The sequence below is a fragment of the Magnolia sinica genome, chromosome 7, assembly GCF_029962835.1.
Source record: "Magnolia sinica isolate HGM2019 chromosome 7, MsV1, whole genome shotgun sequence".
Taxonomy (NCBI): domain Eukaryota; kingdom Viridiplantae; phylum Streptophyta; class Magnoliopsida; order Magnoliales; family Magnoliaceae; genus Magnolia; species Magnolia sinica.
The window spans coordinates 4,516,073-4,534,147 of NC_080579.1; positions in this window are offsets into that span (position 1 = coordinate 4,516,073).

Sequence of the window (18,075 nt, forward strand, 5' to 3'; positions counted from 1 at the left end):
ACGTCACAATGGGCCCCACCTGGATTTCAAGCACAGGAACTTCCTCCGAAAGCCTTTCAAAAGAAATCCGCGTCCTAGTGGTGCCATGTGACCCCTGCCATGACACACGGAAGCGGATTGTGTACTCAGTAACTCAGTACGGTGAGCATACTGAGTAAACTCTGTGGCCCCAGTGTCATTCATACATTATATCCACTCCGTCCATCTCTTTTAACACATAATTTTAGGGCTTTATCCAGAAAATGGAATGTATACAAACTTCAAATGGGCCACACCACTGGAAACAGTGGGAATTGAACATCTACCATTGAAAATTTCTCGGGGACAACAGAAGTTTTAAATCAAGCTGATATTTGTGTTTTCCCTTCATTCGTGTCTTTCTTATCTTATAAACAGGTTGGATGACAAATAAACATCACTAGGGGTCTTAGAAAGTTTTCAACGGTTGAAATCAATACTTTCACTTTTTCCAATGGTATGGTTCACTTGATGAGCTTTGTATATGTATCAATTTTGGGTTGAACCCATAAAATGATCTGGAAAAATGAATGGACGGCGTGGATAGACCACATGCATTCACGGTGGGCCCAATTGAGTTTACTCAGTGCCATATGAGCCTACTGAGTAGCTCAGTAGGCAATCCGATTCCATGACACACGTGTTCGGACGCGGATTTCCTGTGAAAGCATTTCCCAGGAAGATCCTACAGTATCCAATGCTCAGGTGAGTTGAAACTATGATAATTGAACATCCACAGTTGAAATATTCTTAGGGCTACAGAAGTTTTGAATCATACGAATATTCGTATTTTTAGTTCATCCAAATAGGACTGGCATTATTAATAGTATGGATGTCATGTAAACATCACGGTCGGAGGCTTCAAGGGTAGGAACTTCCCTAACCACCTACTCCTTTAATACAGTCAACTTAAGTCCCGAGTCCTGCCCACTTTTTGTGTTGTGTTCTAAAATGATTTAAAAAAACGGATGTGTAAAGTAAATTTCTTACAAACATCATGGTGGGCCTCACTTGAGTTCCCAGTGTAGGAACTTCCTAAGAAAGGCCTTAGCAGGAAATCCACGTCCCACGTGTTCTACTTAAGATGTCCATCTATTTTTACATATTATTTTAATAATTTATGTTATAAATAAGGAGATCAAAATCTTTAATTGAAGGTCTAACTATTAAAAACCTTCTAATGTTTATTTGACATCCAACCTTTAGATTGGGTTGTACAGACTGAATAAAAAAACAAAGATTCAAAACTTTTGTGGCTCACTTGAGATTTTGATGTACCTCAATTTTGGATTCATGGTATAAATTTATCTGAAAAAATGGTTGGATGGCATGGATGAGACAAATAAATCATAATGAGCCCAGAGAGCACCGACTGGTCGCCACCGTTTCACACTAAATGTACGCGGATTTCTTGGGAAAGCCTTCTTCGTGAAGTTGGATCTTGGTTGGTCACACGGGACGAAAATTTGGAGAAAGAAATTTCTACCGTTGAAACCTTACTGGGTTCCAACTTGATGTTTATATGCCATCTAAACCATTTATAAGGTTGGGGATGAAGCAAAAAACAAAAAAAAAAATTCATGACACAAAAATTGCCATCAGAATGTTTCAACGATTCACACTGAATCGCCACTGTTTCCTCTAATGTGATCCACTTGAGTTTTGGATATACATCAATTTTAGTTGTTGTCCTGAAATAAAACATATGAACAACTGAACAAGGTGGATTTCTCATAAACATCTCAGTGGGCCCCACCCAGCATCCTTGCATAGCAACTTTATGACGAATGGTTTTGCGGGAAATGCGCATCCCCATTAAAGTGGGATACCACGCACGACCAAATCAGTTGATTAGTTTACGTCACCGAAAACGGACTGGCTATTCCCACTGCGACCAGCCCAAGGCTGCTGGTCAGTGCTCTGTGGGCCCCACCATGATGTATGTGTTTCATCCATTCCGTTCATCCATTTTTACAGATCATTTTAGGGTTTGATTCCAAAAATGAGAGGAATATAAATCTCAATTGGGCCACACTAAAGGAAAACAATAGTGATTGGATATCCACCATTAAAATCCTCCTAAGGCCCACTGTACTGTTTATTTGACATCCAATCTCTTGATTAGATCATACAGGCCTAGATGATGGAAAAAACAAAGATCAACTTGATTCAAAACTTTTATAGCCTCCAAAAGTTTTCAATGGTCAGCACGCATTCAACGTTGTTTCATGTAATGTGGTCCACTTGAGATTGTGATATATGTCATTTTTGGTCACCATAAAATGATCTGGAAAAATAGACGGACAGCATGGACGAAACACATGCGTCAAAGTGGGGCCCACATAGCACCACCCACCAGCCATTGGCTGGTGGCAGGGGGAGTAGCCGATCCGTTTCCTCACCAAGAGCTCCTCGAGACTAAAATTAAGATAGGTCCCCAGATAACGTGGACCACACTGCAAAAAGTAGTGGATGATTGGACATCTACCATTGAAGATCAATATGATTTTTGTTGTTTTTCTTATTTATAGGGTCTATGCGACCTTAGCAAGAGATTGGATGGAAAATAAATATTATGGTGTGCCCAGTAAATATTTTAACAATCATTCTCCTCGCACTACTCCTGACGCAATTTTTAGATCATGCTTTAAAATAATCTCATCTAATGGATGAACGGTGTTTATGTAATAAATACATCTTTGCAGGGCTGGTATAACTTTCATCTCCTTTGAATCGTTCATACAACTCAAAGAGTATGCCAGCGAATCTGCTTCCGTGATTTCCTGCTCGCGGCAAGCTTAGTACCCGGATTCATACTTTTCTTTGTTTTACCAATCTGAGCACAGGATCCGGATTCATATTTTTCTTTGTTATACCAATCTGAGCACAGGATCCGGATTCATATTTTTCTTTGTTATAACTTATACCAATCTGAGGAGAAAGATAAGACAGATCGAAAGATCAATTTGACCGAAGAAAGCAACACGGGATTGAACGTTTAACGTTGAAATCTAATTGGGTCATAGAAGTTTTAGATGATATTTGTTTTTCCACTTCGTCTAGGTTGTATGACCTTATGACCAGATTGTATAGAAAATAAACTTTACGGTTGGTGTTTTAATGGTGAGAATTATTATCCCACTGTTATATGTGGTGTGGTCAACTCGCCCTTCGGATATATCTAATTTTTTGGCTTATCCTCTAAAATGATCTTGCAAAATAGATGAACGACATTGATAAAATAAATATGTTAGGCCTATGTAAGCGTCAGGAACATATTAGCGTAGGACTCTTCTAGCGGATCAGGGGACGCGGATTTCCTGCCAAAGTGTTTAGTAAGAAGTTCGTGTGTAAGGATTCTGGTTAGGGCCCACCTCCATGTTTGTGGGAAATCTATTCCGTTCATCCATTTGGAGAGCTTATTATAGGACAAACACCTAAAAATGAGGTAGATCCCAGACTCAAAGGGGCCACGCGAGAAGAAAAATTAGGTGAAAGAAATAACCACCGTTGAAACCTTCCTGGGCTCCAATGTTTAAATTCCATCCAAATATTTTATAAGATCATTTACACTAGGATGAAGTGAAATTATTATTATTATTATTAAAAAAGAAGAAGCTTGAGACAAAGCTTCTATGGCTATAAGAAAGTTTCAACGGTTCTCACTAAATCCCTACTGTTTTCTCTTGCGTGTCCTATTTGAATTTTTCGTCCACCTAATTTTTGATGGAATGTCTTAAAATGAGCTCTAAAAACGGATGAACGGAGTAGATTTCCTACGAACATGGAGGTGAGCCCCACCCGGTATCGGCTTTCAGCTTCTCGGATTAGGTGAGACCGAATCACCCGGACGCGGATTGCGTTCTACCCCCGCCCGGACGGTATACGTCCGAGCAGGGCTCCTTGGGGCCCACCTTGATGTAATTGTTTTATCAACGCCGTTCATCGATTTTATCAGATTATTTTAAGTTATGCTCCGGAAAATGAAGTAGATCTACAGCTCCAGTAGACCACACTAAAGAAAGCTGCAGTGATAATAATACCAACCGTTGAAACCTTTCTAAGGACACCGTGATGTTTTTTTACCATCCAACTTATTAATAAGGTCATGTAGACGTGGATGAATTGAAAAAACAAATATCAGCTTGATCTGAAACTTCTCCAGCTCCCGAGAAGTTTTTAATGGTGTACGTTCAATCCCGACTTTGTGGTCCACTAAAGCCATGTACCTGGTTCATTTTTTGACTCGTACCTTACAATGATCTGATAAAAACTATTAACCGCGTGGATAAAATAATTACATCACGGTGGGACCCACAGAGCCCTGCCCGAACGGATTACGGTCCGGGGCGGGGGTAGGACGCAATCCGCGTCCGAATCACCCAACGCGGCGCGGACGGGCATTCCCCGCTAAAGCCTTTAAGTTCCCGCGCCGGGAACTTAGGTGGGGCACTAGGTGATGTTTTTGGGAAATTCACTCCATCCATCCGATTTTGGAGCTCATTTTAGGACATATGGATAAAAATGATCCTCCTACAATACTCAGGTGGGCCAAAAACGTGAGTGATGTCGACAATTGAAATATTCATATAGCCACGGAAGCCTTGAATCAGGATAATATTTGTGTTTTCATTTCATCCCAATATGAATGACGTTATAAGTGATATAGATGGCATACAAACATTACTGTTGACTCCGAGAAGGTTTCAACGGTAGGAAATTCCCTCCACACATTTTTCTTTATTGCGGGCCAGAGACTTGGATATGCTAAATTTTGGTCTCAAATCCTAATATTAGCTCACAAAACAGAAGAATTGGGCATATTTTTTACAAACATCACGGTAGGCCCCACCTAAGTTTCCACCATAGGAACTTCCTCTGAGTGGCTTTCACAGGGAATCACAGGCGAAGCGGCCCTTATCATGTGCACAACTTGATGTATGAATTTTGTATTTATATTGTCCGTTTGTTTTTTAAATTATTTTATGAAATTATCCCAAAAATAAGACAAATCTAACTTTAAAGTTTTAATGGTGAGTTATTTAATCACCGGTTGTTTTCTATGATATGGTTCATAATTAAATATGCTTAAATTTTGAGATAATGCTGTAAAATGATATATATATATATATATATATATATATATATTGTGTGTGCGCTCGTGGGAAAAGGTTACATATGTTCGAGCTCATGGGAACTCCCCATGAGGACGAGCTGTGTAGGCCCCACCATGATGTTTGTTGAACATCTATCCCATCAGTCAGATGCACCATTCCATAATGGGCCTAGGGCTTATAAATCAAGTCAATCCGTGACTTGTGTGGGTCACACCACATACAAAAGTTAAGAGGGGTTACCCTCCATCAAAACATTTATAATCATCTTTTGGGCCCAATGAGATGTGGTTCACAAATCCAGCCCATCCATTATGTGTGTCCAACTTGGATGAGGGGTTAGACCAAGTTTCAGATGCATCCAAATTTTAGGTGGGCCCCACTAAGTGCTTTTATATATTTTAGGCAGGTCTTCACATGATTTTAGATGGTTTGGCCCACCTGAGTTCCGTATACGGCTGATTTTTGGGATATCTCATAATTTAAAGGGGACCCATCAAATGCACGGTATTGATGGTTGACATACATCATGGTGGGGCCCATGCAGCTCAACTTCATGGGGAGTTCCCATGAGCTCGACCATATAGAACCTTTTCACTATATATATTTATATGTGTGTGTGTGGGGAAACGCTCACCTGCGAACTACTACATACGAACTTTTTTGAGAACACATCATACGTGATGTGGATCCAAAATCTGAACCGTTCATGTGAAGCAGCACCTCGTGAAACCTCCCGGGACCAAGTTTTACTTTGATCTAAAACTTTGATGGGCCATGAAAAATGAAAACAGTTTCCTCTCTTGATTTGCATTTCTCTTTGCTATGGCCCACCAGAAATTTAGATCATGGTGAAAATTTGTTATATAGGGTTTCATGGGTTTCCGCATCACATGGACCGTTCAGATTAGACACCCATGACACGTGTGCAAAGGTGCACATGTGCGTAGGTGCACAGGGGAGCATGACTCTACATATACATATATATATATATATATATATATGTGTGTGTGTGTGTGTGTGTGTGTGTGTGTACACACACACACATCAAGGTGGGCCCCTTGTAAGGGCCGTTACCCTCCTGAGGAGGCCGAGGTCTCACCTAATCATCTCCCCCCATGGCTTTGACTTGTTACTGTTCTACTAATCTACAGTATCTCTTTTTGGTAGGTTTTTTGGCAGCCTAAGTTTCTACAGTGGGAAGCTGTGTGAGGCCCCCATAAATGCCCGTGACAAATCTATTCTATCCATCAGTTTTGCAAGAGAACAATAAGACAGGAATTTAAAATGCTCAAGTGAGCCACAAACTAAATGGAACAAGGGGAACAGAATCATGCACCATTGAAAACTTCTCAGAGGCTAGCATGATATTTATATGCCATCCAAACCGTTAACAGAGCTATTACCACTCATATCATCCTGATATTTAAATAAATAAATAAAAATCTTTTGTTGCCTCACAAAGTTTCCCATGGTGGACGTTTAATCCCTACTGTTTCGTATGTTATGGCCCACATAAGTTTTGGATCTGCCTTATCTTTTGAATCATGTACTATTTTGGTCTTCGAAAACTAATGAACGGAATGGATTTATCAAGGGAATCTCTGTGCCCGGATGATACAGGCAAAATAATGAATTGATCCCTTGCAAGTCGGATGGGAAGTGATATAGGAGGAGCATGAAACATTACTGAAGGCACTGTATCCGGACGCTGATTGCATACTGACACTGCCAGTGGCGCTTCTCTATAGGCCTCAGAAGGATGTGTATGTTTCATATACTCAGTCCATCATCTTTTCCATCATTACCCAAAAATAGATAAATCAGGTGGACCACATCACATAAAACAGTGATATCGAAATCCTGCCAATTAAAACTTCTTAGTACCTGCTGTAATATTTATATGCCATCTAAATAGTAAAAAACGCAAATATTAGCTTTATCCATAACTTTTATGTACAAAAGAGGTTTTTAAAAGTATGCATTTGATATCACTGGATTTTTATGTGGTCCACCTGACATTTGTATGTTGGATAAATGTATTAAAAATACCGAAAAATAAAATTAATTAGCCCCCTTATCAATTGCTAATATGGGTTATAAGCGAGCCGGTGCACCTATGCCTTTGAGCATTGGAACAGTGCAACCCCACCGTCTTAATTTCCAAAGCTGCAAGTAAAAATATTATACACACCTCCACATAAAAACTCAGTTTCTTCTTCTTTCGTTTTCAATATGGGATAAAAGTACACACTGCACCTTTTCATTTAAAATTTTCAAAAAGCGGTGGCAAAATGAAAATCCTGAAATTTTTGAATTCGATTTTTCAAAAAACCACAAATTTCAATATTGTATTGGGTTCATGTCCTGGGGACACAATGGATGGATGGAGTGATAAGACACAATAATCATAGTAGGCCTGCACAGCGCTAAATAGTGGGTCACTGTCGTCACTGGAGAATCCGAATCCATTTTCTCCAGGGCACTGGGCAAGGATTTCCTGCTAAAGCCTCTCCTAGGATGTTTTTGCACTGTAATGCTAGGTGGGGCGCACCTTGATGTTTGTCTGTGATCCACACTGTTCATCCGTTTTGAGAGATCATTTTAGGTCATGCTACCAAAAAATGAGATAGATCCAAAACTCAAGTGGGCCATACGAGAAAAAAAATCATGGAAAGAGTTTCTTGTTTATGAAACCTTCCTCGCATCTACTGGATGTTTATATGTCATCCAAATAGTTTATAAGGTCATTTCCACTGAGATAAGGGGAAAATACAAAAAACTTTGTGGCTATACTAATGTTTCAAACAGTGGTCGCTGAATCCCTATCATTACCTCCCATGATGCCCACTTGAGTTTTGGATCCACCTCACTTTTGGTCACATGTCCTAAAATGATCTCTCACAACAGATGCGCAGTGTGAATTTCTCATAAACATCACAGTATGCCCCACCTAACATCCCAACATAGGAATTTTCCAGGTAAGCCTTCCGTAGGAAATCCGCATCCGTTAACACTCATCTAATTGTGAATGTTCGACAGGGGACCCCTCCAGTAGACCCCTCCAGTACTGAGCACGGCCCCACCATGATGTATTTATTTGCTCGGGGGAGATTATATTAGGGCCGCGGATTAGCTATGATGCATTGAGTAGCGAGAGTCGTTAATGAAGTGACATCACCTAGTTCTATGAGTCCCATCATAACGTATGTGTTGTATCTATGTTGTTCATTCGTTTGGAGAAAACATTTTAAGACATGAGCTAAAAAATGAGTTAGATTCAAAGTTGGATGGTCCCCACCACATAAAACAGCAGGAAGAGTAACTGCTGCCGCTGAAACCTTTCTAAGGTCCACCATGATGCTTATATTGATATCCAACCTGTTAATAAGTCAACATAGACATGAATGAAGGGAAAACATTAGTATCAGCTTGATTGAAACTTCTATTGCCCTTAGAAGTTTTTGATGGTAGATGTTCAATCCCTAGTGTTTTCTATGGTAGGGTCTACCTGAACTTTGGAATTGACTTATTCCTTAGCTTCTTTAGATCATATTCTAAAATGATCTTTCCAAATGGATGGACAGTGTGTATATATATAGTACATATATTAAGATGTGCCTACAAAATTTAGTGACCTCACTTTAGTAGCTAGTCTCTCTACTCTAAAATGAAGTGGATCACACCATGGTATGCAGTGGGATTTAAATGCCCACCATTGAAATCTTTATAGTGCCATTATGATATTTATTTTTCATCTAATCAGTTGATGATGTTATATAAATCTGAATGGAGGGAAAATAAAAGAATCAAATAGATCTAAAACTTTTGTGGCCCAAAAGAAAATTTCAACAGTGGGCATTCAATCCTCTGTTCTCTTTAATGTGGTCCACTTGACTTTTGAGTTTATCTCATTTTCGGTGTATGGTCTTAAATGATATGTAAAAATGGATGGACACAGTTGATTAAACATATACATTATGGTAGGCCCTGCAGAGCTTTTACCAGTACTGATCGTATTATCACTATACAGAATCTTGGCACAAGGATTCTGGGTGTGGCCAGAGAATGATGTTTGCAAAAGCCTTTTCACATGAAGTTGATTAAACATATATATTAAGGCGGATTTCTTGTGAAAGCCTTTGGCATAGAGTTCTTGTGCAAGGATTCTAGGTAGGGCCACTATAATGTTTGTGAGAAATTCAACCTATCCATTTGTTTTTCTATCTCATTTTAGGACATGTGACCAAACTATAAGGTGGATCCAAACTCAAATGGGCCACATGAGAGGAAACAGTGGAAATTTGGGGACCACCGTTGAAATATTTATCTGACAATATAAGTTTGGTATATGTAAAAAAAAAAAAAAAAGTTTTGTATTAGTTTAAGTTCACGGTGTTTTCACTTCATCGCAGTGAAAATGACCTTACAAACAATTTAAATGGCATATAAACATCAAGGTGGAGCCTAGGGAAGCGGATTACGCATGAGTAACTCAGTACGGCAAGTGTCACGGCCCGAAATCCGGATACAGAGTGTGCACCCTCAGACCCGAGTTTTAGTTCGTAACTCGTACACAAAGTATGCTAATTTAATTCTTTAATCAATTTAATCAGAGATGATAATTATATTCAGTCTAAATTCCATCATAATCTCAATCACACATACATAACACTTAGCACCAATCGTGTAACACCCTGAAAATCGGGGGTCGAGCATAACTCAGCTCCCGAGTTTCAAAACATCACTTACGCAACATATTGAATGATGGATGTATGTTGTCTGTATGAGTGCATAAAACATAGAGTAGATTAAGCCAAACTGCAAACATAATCCAGGGAGGAATAAGTGAAAGACGCAAGCGGAAGACTTAAAGAAATATAAGTGTATATGTGTAAGTCCCTGCGATCTGTATGCTCTGCCAAGTCATAATATAAGTGTTTGTTTCAAAATACAAGTATCAAAATGAAATCATCTATTACAAAAGAAACCAAGAATCCCTGTAGATCAGGACACGGCTCACATGAACCTGCCTGAGAACTGCATAAAAAAAAACACGTCCTCATCATCTTCATACTCCTGCCCTACCTCAGGGGTCGCATCATCATCTGCATCTAAGACAGAGTCTGGTTGGTATTGAAACACCGTCCCAGAAAGTGGGAGTGAATGATCAACTCAGTGGAACTATACAGTAAAAGTTAACATGTTATCAATTCAATCAAATAGTAATGATAAGGCAATACAATCAAACACATCCTAATTACTCTTGTTAATGCAAGGATGTATGTAGAAATGATGCATGCTCTCGCCTGCACTCCCTCAGTGTCTTTATCTTACGGTACGCATGACAACCTCCCGCAGTGCCCACGACGCTAAAGCACATGCAATGCGGTGCATGAACATGATTACCAAGTTGTTATTAGTCATTTTCATACAGCAGGATTGGGAAGCTAAGGTAGCTTCCTCATATCAATTTCCAAACGGTGATCCATTCTAGGGTCGTCAGTCCTAGACAATCTCATACGATTATATGGTTTCAGGCCGCTGCAAAGGGCTCGTCACCAATCAATGCATGCCTATCATACCTTAGTTACTACCCTAAGGCTCGTCGCCTCAATGCAGTATCAAGGTATGCTCGAGGTCACTACAAAGGGCTCGTCACCAATCAATGTAGGCCGACAGCACGAACATAGTGTCTCATACCACCATAATCGGCTCACGAGTCTGAATTGCTCATTGGTCATTACAGGGAGGCTCATCACCCCAGCGTAGGTCAACAGCTCGACCACGGTGTCCCATACCACCAAGCTCGGCTCATGGGTCTTAGCGGATCAAGGTACAATGGTTAACGGAATTGCATTGGTAAGTTTAGTACCCTAGATTCAAACGATAGCGTCCATACATCGTGCACATCCACCGGAACAATCGAGTTACTTGACGAGCTCGACTAGCAGGAGCGTACATTGAGTCGAATGACATAGAGTGCGCAAACACTCCGTGTGGCTAAACCACTACCGTTAACCCTAACACGACTCGGGTTCGTCAGACACGTCCTACATGGCAAAAATAACCTCGGCCACGAACTCAAGGTTTGTTACCGATTTCCTGGACTATTTCATAGTCCCAAACACATTCAGGTATAACAGATATTCATACTAGCAATTCAAAAAATAATGAATCAACAATTCTAATCATACAGTATGTGAGCATTTGATGAATATTAACTTAACATGGATTTACACATAAATAGTGCTTGAATTTAAACAACAAAGAATATATTGCATGTAGGAAATCGTATACATCAATAAGATAGTTGAGAATATCTTCTCAACGCCCGTAAATAGGATAATATATTACACATTAGATCATTCAGACATTTCTACAAACACTCAGATTACATATTCCAACATACATGACGTATATTGGTGATAACACACATTTAGACAATTCCTTTCGCCAAGGAGTTGATACACATACAACTAGCATAAATACACAACAATTAATCATGGCAAACACATGCTCGTATTTCATACGTATACGATACTTTCTACATACACATAGAATACACAAATCTCAATATTGCTCATATATATATCAGGAACGCAATATAAATATCGCATTTGGCATGTGAAATTGTACCCACAACAAGAATAAACCATTAACCGACTTTGAAAGCCTTGAAAACCATAACCTATACGAATATAGTCCGCACCTTAAACCAGAAAGTGCGCAACAAATCTGATTCAGACGATAAGTCTTCGTCAACAGCGACTAGATAACCTAAGGCATGAATAAAAGAGCTACATCAACACTTAGACTATTCTAAACTCCAAAACATGCTAGGGTTTGATTGACTTACCCAAGAATGAACTCAAAATCGCCGAAATAACGATTCAGAAGTGATGGTTGAGGGACGCAGAATAACAGGAAAAAATCTCATAATGATTCACCAGCTTCTCTCTCACTTTCTCTCTCTCTTAGTTAGGGTTTAGGAAATTCGTATAAAATTTGAAAGTGAGGGTTTAAGGTCTTTATATAGGCCTAAAATTGATAAAAATAGCCCCCGGGCCAAGGTATACTTAGGTTATAACCAAATCGGGTCTATTTCGATTCAACGGAGCGCTTCTAGTGGTCCCTTTTCCACGCATAGTCGGACTTAAGTTCACTGACCATAGATCTAGGTCAGGCTGAGTTTTTGTACCGATCGGATTTACAAATCACTCATGGCGGACCAATCTCAATTCAACGGTCACCGAAACTCGATCAGGTCCACCGGCACTATGACATGCCTGGGCCATCCTCTTGATCCGAGGGTAAATTTAGGTCAGAATCCAATGGTCAGATTGCTTAAAATCGTCGTGCAAGCGACACGACTTAGATTTCATAATTTCATATTTAATTTCTCACCTTTCTCACCCTCTTTACTCCGGACTCAAGGAAATCGATTCAGGACATCATCTGGACTTGATTTTTGAGGTGATGGTCAAGCCCAACAAGGAGATCATAATTGTCTAAGATCATCGCTATCGGACTTCCGACGTGCGGTCCAAGTCCGATACAAAGTTTCTAAGTACTCCCAAGAGCAATTGGATTTAGTGTTGAATCCTAGATTTTAGGGTGACATAGCGCTAACGATTCTACAAGTTTTGAGTCTTACAGATCAAATTTAAAGTGATTGGTGCAAATTTCACAAGCAATCGAGTTTAGCGCTAATTAACCCACATATAACTTCTAAAGAATTTGAGGTAGTACTCGGGTCTTTGCACGAAGTTTTTCGAATCATTACAAATCAACCAAGCATATATAAATCTTGACAATCCTTAAAATAAAATAAACCTTAAAAAATTATTCATTTATTATATCATCGTATTATAATTATGTTTATTTCATACGAACATTGTGTCAATGAAATAAATCTAAATAATTTTTTAAAATATCAAAATCAATGCCGATATATATTTTACGTTAATCAAACTATGCTAGCAAGTAATCAGAAATGGTCTAATACCGCTACTTCATCTTCAGATAAGTATGGCCATGTTTTACATGGAACGTGTTCAGGTACGGTGTATCCTTCCGATTTTTGCGCCACATTAATTGTTAATGACTCCTTTGTATGGTTTTTCCATCAATAAAAAGGTAAGTTGGTCAGGCTTAGTGAAATAACCCAAAATGATTCATAATCATAGCAATTAAAATAATATAAAAATGTATGCACAATGATATGGATGTAAATAGTGTATGAATGCATTAGATGGGATGATCATCCATTTGCTTGGGTTGGAGGTCGTCAACCCGCATCCACCCGTTGGGTAGGCTTGGGCATAGCCCGCATCTGGTAACGCTCTACCAGGATCGACATTTCTTCCAGGGAGGGCCCCTAGGATCGATCATGCATTATACAATGCAATAAATGATGAATGATATGTAAATGCATATTTTTCATATTTGGCATAGTTGTTTTGATTAGAATATTCACATATAAATTTAGCATACAATTATTATAACAAAATTCTCAAATTAGTATATCAAACAATCAAACAATCACGAACGATTTATTTTAATTTTAATGAATCATGAAACAAGTTGGGTTACTCACATGAGTCTAGTAGTGTAGAATCCACAAGGTAATTAGGTTGGTTTGAATTCAGAAATCCTATCAGTTATATCAACAACATTATTATTCATCTAGTTATTTTATATGGTGGGACCCACCTTGATATACATCCTAGGTGGCCAGATTAAAATAATCAAATAATTAAAAATTTTATTTTATATTTCTATATTTTATTTCATTTTTAAGATTATAAAATTGATTGAAAATTATTTGATCGGGGTGGCCCATTAGATAATCAGATCATTCAGATTCTTGAGATTTGGTTATGTTTTGCCTATACACATTGGATGAATGATGTGGATCTAACCACACATACACCAATGGCCCATCTCAACCTTCTACGTCAAGTGATACCAACATTTGTACAAAAATCTAAGATTCCTTATTAAACATTTAAAATTTTGACTAGTGTGGCCCATTTGATGGTTAGATTTATCTAAAAATTAGTGCCCTTGTATATTTTGGGCTTAGGGATCATATGATTCGTACAGATCTATCTTAACACAATCAGATTCCATCCATTCAATTTATTCCTAAAATATTACTAACTAAATCTGAAATCATAAAAACATTACTTTATTAAAATTGACTCTATACACCATCCATTGTATTGATCAAGAAGAAATTAACAACATAATAAAAAATTAAAAAGATCTAGTGATTAGAACTTACCTAATAGATCCTTCTTAGAATTTCCTCTTCCTTTCACTTTAGGGCTTTCTACTCTTCTTCTTTTTAATGCAGAAACCTTCTATATCCCTTTTTAAAGAAAATTCTCATAAGATAGGATGAGCACATCCTCCCTTATCCTAAATTAAATTTTTTTTTTAAAGACATTTGATAAAAAAATTATTATTACTACTTCAAGAATTGATCCCTAAACTTCAATCTCAACTAAGAACATCTTCACCAACTCAACTATTAACTTGTTTTTATTTTTTTATTTAAAAATAAAATCTTTAAATATTTATTTTAATTTTTTTAATGCACCAAAATTTAAGGTTGTTATAGCAAGCGACACTTATCGAGTAAACTCTATGGGGTCTACCGTGATTTATGTATTTTATCCACTCATTCAATCCATTTTACTGGATAATTTTAGGGCTTGAGCCCAAAAATGAAACCATATCTAAAGCTCATATGGGCTACACCATGGGAAACAATGTGAATTGAATGTCTATCGTTGAAAATTTTTTGAGGGCCACTGAAGTTTTAGATAAATCTCATATTTGTGTTTTCCCTCCATCCATGTTTTTATGATCTTATGAACAAGTTGGAAGACAAATAAACATCACCGTGGCACTAGCAAGGTTTCAACAGTGGAAATCATTATTCCCACTGTTTCTTGTGGTATGGTCCACCTGAGTTTTGTATATGTTTCAATTTAGTATCAAATCTTTAAATGAGTTGGAAAAATGGATGAATGGTGTGGATAAACCACATACATTCACGGTGGGTCCATCAGAATTTACTCAGTACGCAAACTGATTCCGGGGCCTAAGAAGCTTTCAATGGTAAGAATTACTTTCCCCACCGTTTCATCTTATATGGCCCAGTTGAGTTTGTATCCTCTTGATTTTTCATCGAATGTCCTAAAATTAGCTCGAAAAATGGATGGATAGGTTGGATTTCTCATAAACATCGCGGTGGACCCACCTTGCATACACAAACTTCCTACTAGAAAGTCAATCTGCCACCCTAGGCACAATGATATTCCTGTGACGTTGGGTGGGACAGAGATGTATATGATAAAGTCCATCTACCCGTTTTGAAAGATACAGTAGAATAAGAGTCTAAAAATTAGGCAGATCCAAAATTCTAAGTGGACCACACCATATGAACAGTGGGTGTTAAAACTTTCATAGGACCGGCCATGATGTTTATATGTCATCCAAACCGTTCGTAAGTTATTACCACTCAGATAGAACGTAGAAGCAAATACCATCCTCATGCAAGACTTCCGTCGGCACATGCGTTCAACCCCTCCTGTTTCGTGTAGTTTGGTCTGTTGGGATTTTTGCTACGGAATCACATAGATCTAGATCTAGGATAACAATCCAATGGTACCAAGCATACACAAGAGAACACAAAGATTTAACGTGGAAAACCCTTGCAGGAAAGCACCACAGCACAAAGTGATAGATTTCCACTATGAAAGCATAAATTACAAAGAGAGATGACTTACCCGATTTGAACAACCCCGAATCTCACTCTTACTACACCCTTTAGAAACTCTAAAACTCTTTTAGGAACCCTTGGAACTCCTTGAGAAAACCTTAGTATATTTTAGAATAGCCCTAGGGACCTCTATTTATGGTTTAGGAAACTCCACTTACGCACCTAGTCTGGAAAAGTCCAGAAACCGCCTCAAATTTACGCAGTCCGTGTAGGATCTGCGTAACCTTGACCAGTCGAGCCGAAGCCTCAACTGGTCGAAGGGCACCCTCGATCGATCGAGTAGCTCAGACACCCAAAACCTATGCTCGCTGGACTTCGAGTCAAGATGGCCTCGACTGGTCGAGTGGACCCTCGACTGGTCGAGCCAGTCCCTCGACCGGTCGAGCAGTGCAGAATATTGAAGACATTAGTCTTCTGACAACAATCTCCACCATGTCTTCAATCTTCAAATGTGTAGTTCTCTAATCTCTTTTCTTATCTCTGTATTACATCATAGATTCTCGTGCACACTCCATCATTCTTTTACGTCATTGCCAAGCCCAGAGAAGTTTCATAGAATTTAAACTTCTCCGTAGAAACGATCTTGGTGAGCATGTCTGCAGGATCAAAATCCACGTGCTCAACTACCTTTGCTCCTGTCTTCTCAAAAGGAAAGACGTAATCTTCTTACCATCTCACCGCTACCCAATATTGTTTGCCGGGGTACTTGCTCACAACACTGATAGCCTGTGAAATGACCGATCTAATCCAGACCATAGTATACACTGCTAACCGCATTCGAATAAGGCTCATGAGATATCCTGTTTTTTCTCATCTGTTTTGGGACATGTCCTGAGAAAAACTTGAGAAGAGACGCGTAGGGAACGCTTTAAGATTTTGCCTGGTCTATCACATGCTTGATCAATACCTATCCAAGGTATTCTGCCCGTGATTACCAAAACCTAGTCTTCTTTCAGTCTCAATGACGAGAACCATCTTTGCACCCCCCGATCCTTCATCCTGAATGTCCGACTTAACCGAGTCTTCAGTACATTAATTTTAGACATGTCGTAGTTTGCAATCTACATGTTATCAATTCCTGACTCACCATAAAGGAATCAAACCACTGCCTAGGCGACAGGTCGAACCACGACCTCATGCAAAGTCTTTTCTCAGCCCTTTTAACTTCGAACTGCTTTGGTTGCTTCATGTAGATCTGCTTTTCACTTTCCCTTGTAGAAGTGCGGACTCCACATCCATCCTTCCAGTTTAAGATCACATTGGCCAACCAGCGCCAATCACGGATCTAATAGACACCTGTTATACTGTTGGCGTGAATATCTCTGAGAAGCTGATCTCTTCTCTCTGAGCATAACCCTTCGCTACCAACCTCGCCCTATATCTATACTGTATCCTCCTGAAGATTCACCTGCATCTTACCACTTTCCGGCCCACTGGAAGCTCCACTAGCTCCCATATGTCGGTCTGGTACAATGAATCCATCATATCGCCCATAGTCACCTTCCACTTCTTAGCACCAAGCTCACTCAGAGCCATCAGAATAGAAGACGGATCGTCCTGCGATATTGGAGTCGTCCATGTACCTCGCCGATGTCATGCGATCATGCCATGTGATTCTTCTCACAGGTGGCTGTTCTACTTGCTCTGTATCCTTGTCCGCGCATCTCAGCCTTCCTGCCCTGCCTGCTCATGTGGCCATGCCCAACATGCCACACACGTGCAGAAGTGGAATCCGCTACATCTACTGCAGTTCCACCTTTTGAAGTGCTCTCGATCAACCTGTACAAGTTACTGAGTCATTGCGCTTTCATAATTACCCGTGCTCCCTTGGATACCTTAAGAGTACCATCAATACCTGTGTACTTGCATCCTTTTGCCTCAAGTATACCAAGAGAAATCAAATTTTGCTTCAAGTCAGGAACGTACCTGACATCGGTCAATGTACGCTCCACCCCATCAAACATTTTGATGTGCACCGAACCAACAGCCACAACATTACAGGCAATATCATTACCCATAAATACCTGTCCACCATCGCACTCCCTGTAGTTAGTGAACCAATTCTAATGAGGAGTCATGTGAAAAGATGCCCCTGTGTCTAGCAACCATTCGTCCTTACGGTCATCGTATGGCCGCCTGATAGTAGAC